Source organism: Ovis aries, chromosome 11 (assembly GCF_016772045.2).
Source record: "Ovis aries strain OAR_USU_Benz2616 breed Rambouillet chromosome 11, ARS-UI_Ramb_v3.0, whole genome shotgun sequence".
NCBI classification, from domain to species: Eukaryota; Metazoa; Chordata; class Mammalia; order Artiodactyla; family Bovidae; genus Ovis; species Ovis aries.
In genome coordinates, this window is record NC_056064.1 from 8,503,569 (window position 1) to 8,514,725 (window position 11,157).

An 11,157-nucleotide genomic window follows, 5' to 3' on the forward strand; every position below is an offset into this window, starting at 1 on the left:
TTTAATTTCAAGGTATTTTAATTCCAGGAAATAAGAAAGCCACAAATTTAATTTGATTTGTTCTCATCCAGTTTGGTGGCTCAGATAGTAAAGCTTCTGCCCACAACGCTGGAGACCCGGGTTCAATCCCTGGGTTGGGAAGATCTCCTGGAGAAGGAAATGGCAACCCACTCCAGTAGTCTTGCCTGGAAAATCCCATGGACAGAGGACCCTGGTAGGCTGCAGTCCATGGGGTCACAAAAAGTTGGACATGACTGAGCGACTTCCCTTTCTTTTCTTTCTGTCCAATTTAATGCAGTCATTTCTGATTTTGTTCAGTTTAGAGAAATACAAGGTAGAATTTAATAGAGTGAATAGAACATTCTTGTTTCTTTATTGGCCTATTGTATTTGATTGTAACCAAATTATAGGTTCTGAGGTCTATGACGAAGGTCATGGATGGCTGTTTATCAAGGTCTCCCAGGATGATATTAGCTTGGAGATTATTACATTTAAGAGTGTGATCTTATACTATCAGTGTCTCAGAGTTTTCTGGCATGCTTTAGTCCAGAAGAGTAAAAAACAAGAAAGTGAATAAATCAAACTATTTGTTCATTTGTTGGTGGCAGAGGGTGAAGCAGATTGATTTTTGATAACGGGGATGGTCAGATTGTACACGCCAAGAAAACTCTTCGTCAGGTCTAGAAAGCAAGTCAGGAAGTTTCATAAGTAAGTGAGGAATCAAAACAAAATGAGGTGGATCATTTTGAGAGATATTTCATTCAGATCCTGGTGAAACCTGATAAATGATGCCTGTCCCACAACAAGTGTGCCTCTTCAAATACAGGAAGATTCATACCCTCTAGATCTCTGTTTCTGGACTAGTGCTGGGTAAAGACTGGCAATTCTCTTTCTGTAGGCAGACTTTCTTTAAACAGTGTACTAGGCAATCGATCAGAGTTTTACTGACCAAATTATAGCCACTTAATTTTGTCTCCTGAGATTACCTCCTCATCTTAATTAGGGGTTTAGAGTGTTTCTAAACTTCTCAGTTACACATTCACAGACAGTTTTAAGGATTGCTCCCATAACCAGCTAATTTATTAAGTATGGATTTTACCATTTTAATTCTCAGAAGCTGCCCTGTTTTCAACACTGTTGGTGTATATGTAAAGTTACTTCCTTAAAAAGAAACTAAATGCTTTTGATTCAGTCCAGTAGGTATAAAGTAGTGTCAGCACTGTACTGTACCCTGGAAATAATTACTTGGGGTGGGGGGAAGGAAAAGAAATTCAAAGAGTTAGTTACTGTAAGGGTTGAGATCACAAAACCTAATTTTTCAGTGATTTTCCTAATTCATAATACTATACCTATTATGATAGTTATGTAACTCTGAATATACACCCCAAATCATTGAATTATAGAAGTAAAGTAAGTGAATTTTATGATGTGTGTGTTTGTGTAAGTTGCTCAGTCATGTCAGACTTTTTGCAACCCCGTGGACTGCAGCCTTTCAGACTACTCTGTCCATGGAATTCTCCAGGCAAGAATACTGGAGTGGGTTGGCATTTCCTTCTCCAGGGTATCTTCCCGACCCGGGGATCAAACCTGGGTCTCCTGCATTGCAGGCAGATTCTTTACCATCTGAGCCACCAGGGAATTTTATGGTATATAAATTATAACTCGATAAAAAATTTTTAAATGACTGGAGAAAAAAATATCTCCACAATCAGCAGAATCTCTAGTACCATTGCTCTTAAGGCATTATTAAGGCTTGGAGGAGTTCTGAGGTAATTTGTGTTGAAATATGTCTTCCCTAATCTGGAAGTTCTGTTTTCAGTATTTGTATGTCAATCCCTACTGTCGTTTCTGGGGATATATGTTAATTTTACGAGGTAAGAAGAGACAAAGGTTAGGAATACTTGATGCCGTGAATAGCAGGTTGCCTCTAGAAATCGCTCACTTGAATCATTCTCTGTTCCCTTGCTCTCCTTGATTAATATTCTCTGAAAAAAGAAAAAAATAATAGTATCTCTTTTTATTTCATTTATATTTGTCTCATCTTCTCTAGTAAACTATGTTGAGGAAAAATTTCTGTTATAACTCACTTTATTACCAGTAAATTTGCTGTTAAAATGACTATTATTGACTTTTTACTGACTGTTTTTTGAACAAACTGGGACTTTAGATGAGCAGTATGTTGTTTCTATGGAAACTGTATCATGTTTCTGTCAGTGGATAGACACAATGGGTACAACAATTGTTTTTCATTTCACAGTGTAGTAATCATGGCCACTTTTCAAACCCAAATAAACTATCTTAATAATACAGTCCTGGTAATCTTATTTTAGGACTGACCGCCCTCATTCTTTGATTCTTCTTATTTTGTTTTTGGCTAATTCTGCCCATCTTCATTGTCCCATTATGGATAACAATAGTATATGTTTGTGCTGGAAAACAGCTCTTAGAATGATCCATTACAAAGAGATGTATTTTCACCATGTCTCCCTTTCCCTATTAATACTGTTGTTATTCCCTCTCCCTCACTTCCTGCTTAGTTCTTTCTCTTAAAAAATTAAAACTCCAGTTCATCATATTGTATATATCTTAACTGGAATAAATAGTTGTTTAAAGAATTGTAATGACAATATAGCAGATGTGCTTTATTTGCTAAAAATGCTACCTTGTCCAGCTTTATATTAATAGTGTGAGTCCCATATAAGTGTTAGCTATTAGTAGTAGTAATGATGGTGTTATATGTTAATACTGTTGTCAAGTATGTTAGAATAATGTCAATAAAAATTTTATTTGAAGTTTTGAGAATGTGATTTTTTTCCCCCTTTATTGGTTTAAAAGATTATCTGAAAATTCTCAGAATTACTTTGCTAAATTTGCTTGCAGAGTTCAGTAGTTGCAGCATAGAATACATGGCCCACAAGCCTAAAATGCCTGGCTCTTTACAGGAAAAGTTCCTTCCGACTTATGGCCAAGAGAGAAAAACCTGCTTTTGTAATGCTTGCTTAAACCTAATTTAAAAATTCAGTTTTGTCATGTTCTCTCTCTCTCGTAGGTGTTTTTAATGGGTAATATCTTACATTGTTAATAGTTGTAAGCATAAGAAATACACTTTTTCAAGTGATATGTTGCTTACACATGCTTCAGCAGCCATTGCTGCTGCTAAGTCACTTCAGTCGTGTCTGACTCTGTGTGACCCCACAGACGGCAGACCACCAGGCTCCCCGGTCCCTGCGATTCTCCAGGCAAGAACACTGAAGTGGGTTGCCATTTCCTTCTCCAGTGTATGAAAGTGAAAAGTGAAAGTGAAGTCACTCAGTCATGTCCGACTCTTAGTGACCGCATGGGCTGTAGCCCACCAGGCTCCTCCATCCATGGGGTTTTCCAGGCAAGAGTACTAGAGTGGGGTGCCATTGCCTTCTCCAGCCATTCAGCAGCCATTACTACAGTTTAATGCTAAGGTGCCCTGTCAGCTTGTCCAGCTGAGAAGAAGAGGCACTGCTCTGCTCGAACTGGGGGCATTTTTTTGTTGTCTCATTGACTAAAAATTGCTTGTTGTAAGAGTGCAGGTAATTGTTCTTGCATTGAAATAATGTTGCATGCAAAGAGTCCATAACAGGTTTTGTTCTAAATAAGTATTAAAGTCTACTCACTGTTTCATTTGTAGATGAAATTTCCAAAATCTGCAGATTGTATTCCACAGTTCTGGAAACCCAGCAGCTTTCAGGCTGGTGCTAGCACCACCAGTGTGGCCCCAGGGTTCTACTCGATGTGGATACCTGTGTAGTCTGTCCTTGTCTGGTTCCAACCTGCATCCATGCGGTCTGGAGCTCATCAATTGCAATTCCTTCCAAGTCAATTTCTACTCTTTGTAGAATCCAGGTTCCGCGGAGGAAAATTTCTTTCCCTTGATTCAGAATCTCCATTTCCTATCTTGGGATTTACCTTTTATATAAGATGATTGAGAATGAGAATATTTTCTTTTAAAGGGATTTCCTCTGTTTTCTGCAGGAATATTACCTCCCCCTCTGCCTCCAATGTTTATGGGCAAACATTGATGTATTTTCCAAAGTCTGGATTGTTCAGTTAATAACACACGTAGCATGTTCTCACTGCATAGTCCAGGTTGAACCTCATCAGCCAAACATGGTCCAGTACATTTTTCTTTTTCTAGTTTCCAGTTCTTCTAGTAAGTGATAAAAAACAAGTGTGAATACCTTTATGTGGTCTCGTGGATCTCAGTTTCTGATACAGTCAGTGCAAGCCGCAGCTTAAACAAGCATCTACGCATCCCCAAAAAACATCTAATCCTAAAGAGATAAGTATTTTTATCTATATGTTCTTAATTCCCCATAATAATTTTGCAGTGGTAAAGCATATCTTTGCTAAAAACAATGATTTATATGCCCAACTAATATGTTCAGCCTCTCAGTCTAAAATATCTGCAGTCAGGAAAGAGCTTTCTTTATAATTTTTCCCAGGTAAGTAGGTGTTATTTTAAATTTGTGCAACTGGAGAGCCCTGTTAAATAGGCTTTCTAACACAAAAGAGAAGAAATAGTCTAAAGGATTATTCATATCTTCCACCTTTATAGATATACTAACTGCTTATCACCTTAAAATATGTTTTCCTAGTTCAACTAAATCCAGATTTTAAAAAAAAAAATTATAGGCATTTCTGTTAATGTTTTATCAAGTCACATTTCTTGAACTTTTCTTATAAATTCTTGGTTTGTGAGGCTTTGGTGGTGGTCCAGTGGTTAAGAATCTGCCTTGCTGTGCTGGAGATGTGGGTTCGATCCCTGGCCAAGGAACTAAGATTCCATATGACTTGGGGCAATGAAGCCCATGCGCTACCAACTACTGAAACCTGAATGCCCTACAGCTCATACTCTGCAACGAGAGAAGACACCACAACTAGAGAGAAGCTCCTGCTCACTGCAACTAGAGAAAGCTGAGTGCAGCAACAAAGACCCAATGCAGCCAAAAATGAATGAATGAATGAGTAAATAAAGGCTTCCTTTAGAAAAAAAAAATTATTGCTTTGCAAGTACACCTGTGAATATTTGAGGCTCCAGCTACAGTTCCCACCTGACAGTGTACTGTTAAGATTCTCTAATTGCCTTTAAGAGAATATAATTGTCTCTCCCCAGTCAAGGAGACTGTCTTTCCGCCTCTCTGACTTTGAAATTCCATACAATTAGCCCCCTTTTGATATGAGCTATAAACAGGGCCAGACCAAGCTGGTTACCACCCCCTAAACAGCTTATAATTTGGTGTCCCTTCAAACGGATGTTCTTAGGTGTTTTTGCACCAATTTGTATGCAACTATTAGAATACCGAAGCCATGCATGCCCTAGCAGACTCATGGTCTTCCCTGCAGAGCTTCAAGCACTTTTGAGGTCTTAAATAAAAGAAAGTACTTGTTTGGGGATGGCATGAAGTAATAGAGGCTCTCACTAAGCATGATTTGCATTGTAACCATGTTATTAAAGTGGTTCTTAAAGCTTACACCACTATATTTAAAAATACCTGTACCAACCAACCTCTGTTAAGTAATGCTCCAATAATAAAATAACCCCCCAGATCTCAGTGGCTTAACAAAGTAGCCAAGGATTACTTCCTGCTTATGTTACTTGTTGGCAACCAGGGGTCGGCAGAGGCACTTCTCTGCATATCTTATCCTGGAATCCGGCAATCCAGTGCATTGGAAAGATAAGCTTTGAATAAGATGGATTTTTGTTCAAATCTCCTATACCATTTACTACCTGTGTGGTCTTGCATAACTCCCTTAACCTACTTAGGCCTCTGTTTCTTCATATATAAAATAGGGGGATAATATTTTGGGGGTTGTGAAGATTAAATGAAACAACATGGGAATCAACTAGCAGTAGAGTGCTCTGCCCACAGAGGTATTCAATAATTAACAACTTATTCAGGCTCTAAACGCCTATGAGCTTGGATTTTTCTGGTTCAGCTGTTTGTCTCCTTCGCTCCTCTTTGAGAGAAGGAAGAAATGAAACTCAGGTAAGTCTGTTTTGTAACTAACTTGATATTTTGGATGGATAGCTTAGTAGAAAAGAAGATTGGAAGTCTTGCCTAAATTAGATTTTTGCTTTTGAGAGAGAAGACCTGGTCTATGCAGAAAAGAAGTTGAGAAATCCTCCCCATGGATCATGTAGAGAAACAGAAGTGCCTCCTGGCCATGCAGGATGCAGCCTGTTGTTGCTGTTTAGTCACAAAGTCATGTCTGACTTTTGTGACCCCATGGACTCTTGCACACCAGGCTCCTGTGTCCTTCACTGTCTCCTGGAGTTTGCTTAAACTCATGTTCACTGAGTCAGTGATGCCGTCCAACTATCTGTTCTCTTGCCCCCTTCTCCTCCTGCCCTCAATCTTCCCCAGCATCAGGGTCTTTTCCAGTGAGTCAGTTCTTCACATCAGGTGGCCAAAGTATTGGAGCTTCAGCTTCAGCACCAGTCCTTCCAATGAATATTCAAGACTGATTTCCTTTAGGATGGACTGGGACTTCTCAAGAGTCTTCTCCAGCACCACAGTTCAAAAACATCAATTTTTCAGCGTTCAGCCTTCTTTATGGCCCAACTCTCACATCCATACATAGCTACTGGGAAAACCATACCTTTGACTAGACAGACCTTTGTTGTCAAAGTGATGTCTCTGCTTTTTAATATGCTATCTAAGTTGTCATAGCTTTTCTTTCCAGGAGTAAACATTTTAATTTGTGGCTGCAGTCACCATCCACAGTGATTTTGGAGCCCAAGAAAATAAAATCTGTCACTGTTACTGCTTTTTCTCCATCTATTTGCCATGAAGTGATGGGACCAGATGCCATGATCTTCGTTTTTTGAATGTTGTGTTTTAAGCCAGCTTTTTCACTCTCTTCTTTCACCCTCTTCAAGAGGCTCTTTAGTTCTTCTTTGCTTTCTGCCATTACGGTGGTGTCATTTGTATATCTGAGGTTACTGTTATTTCTCTCAGCAATCTTGATTCCAGCTTGTGATTCATCCAGCCCAGCACTTAACATGATGTACTCTGCATATAAGTTATATAAAGCAGGGTGACAATATACAGCCTCAGCATACCCCTTTCCCAATTTTGAACCAGGCAGTTGTTCCATGTCTAGTTCTGTCAATTCTTGACTTGCATACAGGTTTCTCAGGAGACATGTGAGGTGGTCTGGTATTCCCATCACTTAAGAATTTTTCAGTTTGTTGTGATCCACACAGTCAAAGACTTTAGCATAGTCAATGGAGCATAGGTAGATGTTTTTCTGGAATTCCCTTGCTTTTTCTCTGATCCAACAGATGCTGGCAATTTGATCTCTGGTTCCTCTGCCTTTTCTAAACCAGCTTGTACCTCTGGAAGTTCTCGGTTCATGTACTGCTGAAGCCATGCTTGAGTTTTGAGTGCTCCCTTGCTAGCACGTGAGATGAGTGCAGCTATACGGTATAGTAGTTTGAACTTTTTTTGGCAAATGTAACTAGAGGAAATGTGGTGTAGTTCTTTTGTCTTTCCGTGTTTCTGGAGAATGTCTCCCTTGTGGAAAAGCTGACTGGATGATTAAAAACCTCCTGATCAATGTAATGCTTTTCTTTGTTGCTTGGGGCTTATCTATATGTGTGTGGTTTTGTTTTTTAACCACCTAGTTAGAGAAAAATCTCAGGTTCTCCCTTGCTAGTCTGGTGTACTAAGCAGGAGCCTGTTCTTGGAAAAGTACAGACTGTGGATTTAAACAGATCTGAATTTGAATCCTGACACCTCCACTTACTACCTGTATTATCTGGGACATCTAAGTTAATCCTTTATTCATCGATTCATCTATTTGTGTATTCACTCTGGTTCAGAACATTTCTGGAATACCCTCACAATGATGGGGGTACAAACAAAGGAATGTGACTCCTGCCCAGGATAACTTGCCTTTGATCTACCACAGTAGCCCACAAACTTTCCCGACCACTTATACCATCAGTAAAACATTCTTGAGCGGAAAACTTTCATATGTGTACATTTTAATATATTGTGTATGTGACTTCATTGTTACGCACATAAAAAGATATTTGATTTTTAAATGTATTATATCACATACCACCTGGGTGCATATACCCATTTTAGGAGCTGCTGGCCTAGTGGTAAACCTATCTAAACTTCACTTTTCTCGTCATTAAAATTGTGATGATGAACTCTGTTTCATGGTGTTGTTGCTCATTCATTCATTTAATGAATTTCACTGAACACTCTCCAGTGCTGATTCTGTCTGAGGGACTGGAGCGTTAAATGTCAGCTGTGTTTTTTTACTGTCTAAGGGGAAACTTTCATTGGGTGGGGGATACTATTATCCTTACTAATGTTTTAATTGATATTCAATATAGTTGGCCTTCTGTATCTGCAGTTTCCGTATCTGTGCGTTCAGTCAACAGCAGATTGAAGATATTTGAAAAAAAATTCACAGAAAGTTTCAAAAAGCAAAACTTGAATTTGCTATGTGTTAGAAACTATTTGTATAACATTTACATTGTAATAGGTATTATAAACAGTGGGATAAAATTATTTTAAGGCCAGATAAGAAAAACTAAATATATAATTCTCTCTCTGCCGGTTTGATCCACTGCCTTGCTCCCCTTTAGCATGCATTGTGAGTCTTTGTTATACATTAACTAGATCCTGTTAGAAGACATGGGAATGCCTACTCAGCCAAGAAAAGCAATTTCCTCTTGACGCCAGCAAGGTAACTCCTTAGGAGATAACTCCTTTCTCAATTATTAATTGTTAATTATTATAATCTAATATGTTGTATAAAGGTAAGATCCGTTATTTTTACTTATTCTGTGATTAATATTCAATTAATACCTACGTTTAAAGATTAAATCCTGAAGCATTTAGCATATAAGTAGTTTATCAAATTTTATTAAACATTTGAAATACGCTTAAAAAATGTTTTTCATAATGGTATATATTTAATGGTGTCTATGGTTATTATAATGTTTTAAATTAATTAATTTATTTTAATTGGAGGCTAATTACTTTACAATATTGTAGTGGTTTTTGCCATGCATTGACATGAATGAGCCATGGGTGTACATGTGTCCCCCATCCTGAACCCTCCTCCCACCTCCCTGCCCATGAAGTACACTTTTAATAGGGTCACGTAGGGTCATGACTGTAGTGACTTAGCACACACACACATTTAATGTATCTAATCCTCTCAAGCTTTTCAAATTCTTAATGTCATTCTACATCAGTCAGGGTTCAGTGCAGGAAACACTCTTGGTGTTTTAAGCAGAAAGGGATTAAATACAGGGGACTAGGTGCTTAACAAAATTGTTGGAAGAAATGAAGGAGTGGGTTCAAGGTGAACCTCTAGGTGTGACACCCGGAACATTGAACAACTGATCTCAAGAATGCTGCTTCCTTAGCCACAATCAGGAAAGTGGAGCTCTGGAGGCCAGAACCTGAGCTGGTCAGCCAAAAAAAAATCTCAGCACACTGCCTAAAACACAGTTCAGAGATCACAGAACTGCAGTAGCCATCGCCACGACTGCCTGGTCACTGAACTCTGCTCTCTGGCTGCCGCTGCTGCAGTTGCTCCTCAGCACCCAGGAAGCTGCGGACTGGACCCTGGCGACTCCAGATTTTACCAGCACTACACGCGGCACAGTATTAGGAAGATGGCCTTGCCACACTATCGTCTGACTTATTTGATTGTTGCGGCTCCCGTGCGTACTGTGTTTCCCCTAAGTGAATTGAAACTTTGGTGAGGAAAGGTGCCATAATTTCTTTTTGTTTTTCAGCCTGTAGCGCAGTCACACAGCATTTGTTCGGTAAGTACACACTGATGCTTGACGATTCAGTAAATTGGTATTTCATGCTGTCATTTTGATGCATTGGTTTTGATTGATTATTCTAGTCTCCCATCCCCTTCAGCTCAACTTCCAGTGTGCCAACCATAAGCAACTGAGCACGCACAGTAAATACTGTTGAAGAACTGGATCACTTCCATTGGTAATTGGTCAGAGACATCCATTGTAGACACTTACTATATGATTATAAAACATTTGCTGATAATAGATGTTTAGTAGTATCTGTACACAAAGGAAGGTTTTATACTTCGTTACATTAGGGCATCAATACATCTAACTTCGTTTATACCCAAAGCCCTAACTGCACAAGTGTGTTGGGAATGGAACCCATAAATAACACTCATAGCCATCTTGAAAATCTATATAAAAAAAAAATGTCCTGATGTAACACTACTCTCCAATCCAATAATTTAAAAAAATTTATTTAGAAAATTAACCAAATTCTCTTCCATTTGCAGATTAAAATCACAAGTAAGAATCAAAACTTTTCAAACAAATTATGATCCTGGGAGACTTCTGATTTTAAGATGGCAGAATGTAGAGACTGCTGTCCCATTCTCATCTGAAAAAATACAAGAAATGCAAACTCAGTCTTTGATGAAGTTAGAAGACACCTGAGGTCTTAAATCATACAGGAAAGTAGAAAGTCAGAGTAGAAAGTGATGGGTGACTTGGCAGAGTGGCATAGTCAGAGAAAGGCAAAAACTGAGCACCCTAAACAATAAGCTGAATTCTCTCATAAAACCCATGAATGGCTCAGAAACAGGGGTTCCAGGTACCTGGGTGGGCGAGGCTAACACAGGAGATAAAATCTCTGGAAAAATTCAGTTTGACCAGTAGCAAAGAAGTTATACCCAGCTCTCCCAACAGTGAAGTCCTGCCTATAAATGGTACTTTCAACTAACTTTTTGGTGCCTTACTCATATGCATGAATGGCCAGCCAACAGCTGCCAGACATGTTTTCTTTTAAATTTATTTATTTTTGATTGAAGGATACTTATAATATTGTGTTAGTCTCTGCCATCCATCAACGTGGATAAGCCATAGGTATACATATATCCCCTACCTCTGGAGCCTGTCTCACTGCCCAACATTTAAGGAAAATGTCTAACAAGAGAGAGAGACTGAGCAAATAAATAGGGAAAAATTGGGCATGCACATGTGGTGTATCTACAACATAATCATGGAAAAAGAGGCGCACAGTTGGAAGTTCAAAATATGACGGTAAAAACTAAAGAAGAAACTAAACATAAGTGTTAAAAGATAAAATCAAGGAGACCTCACAG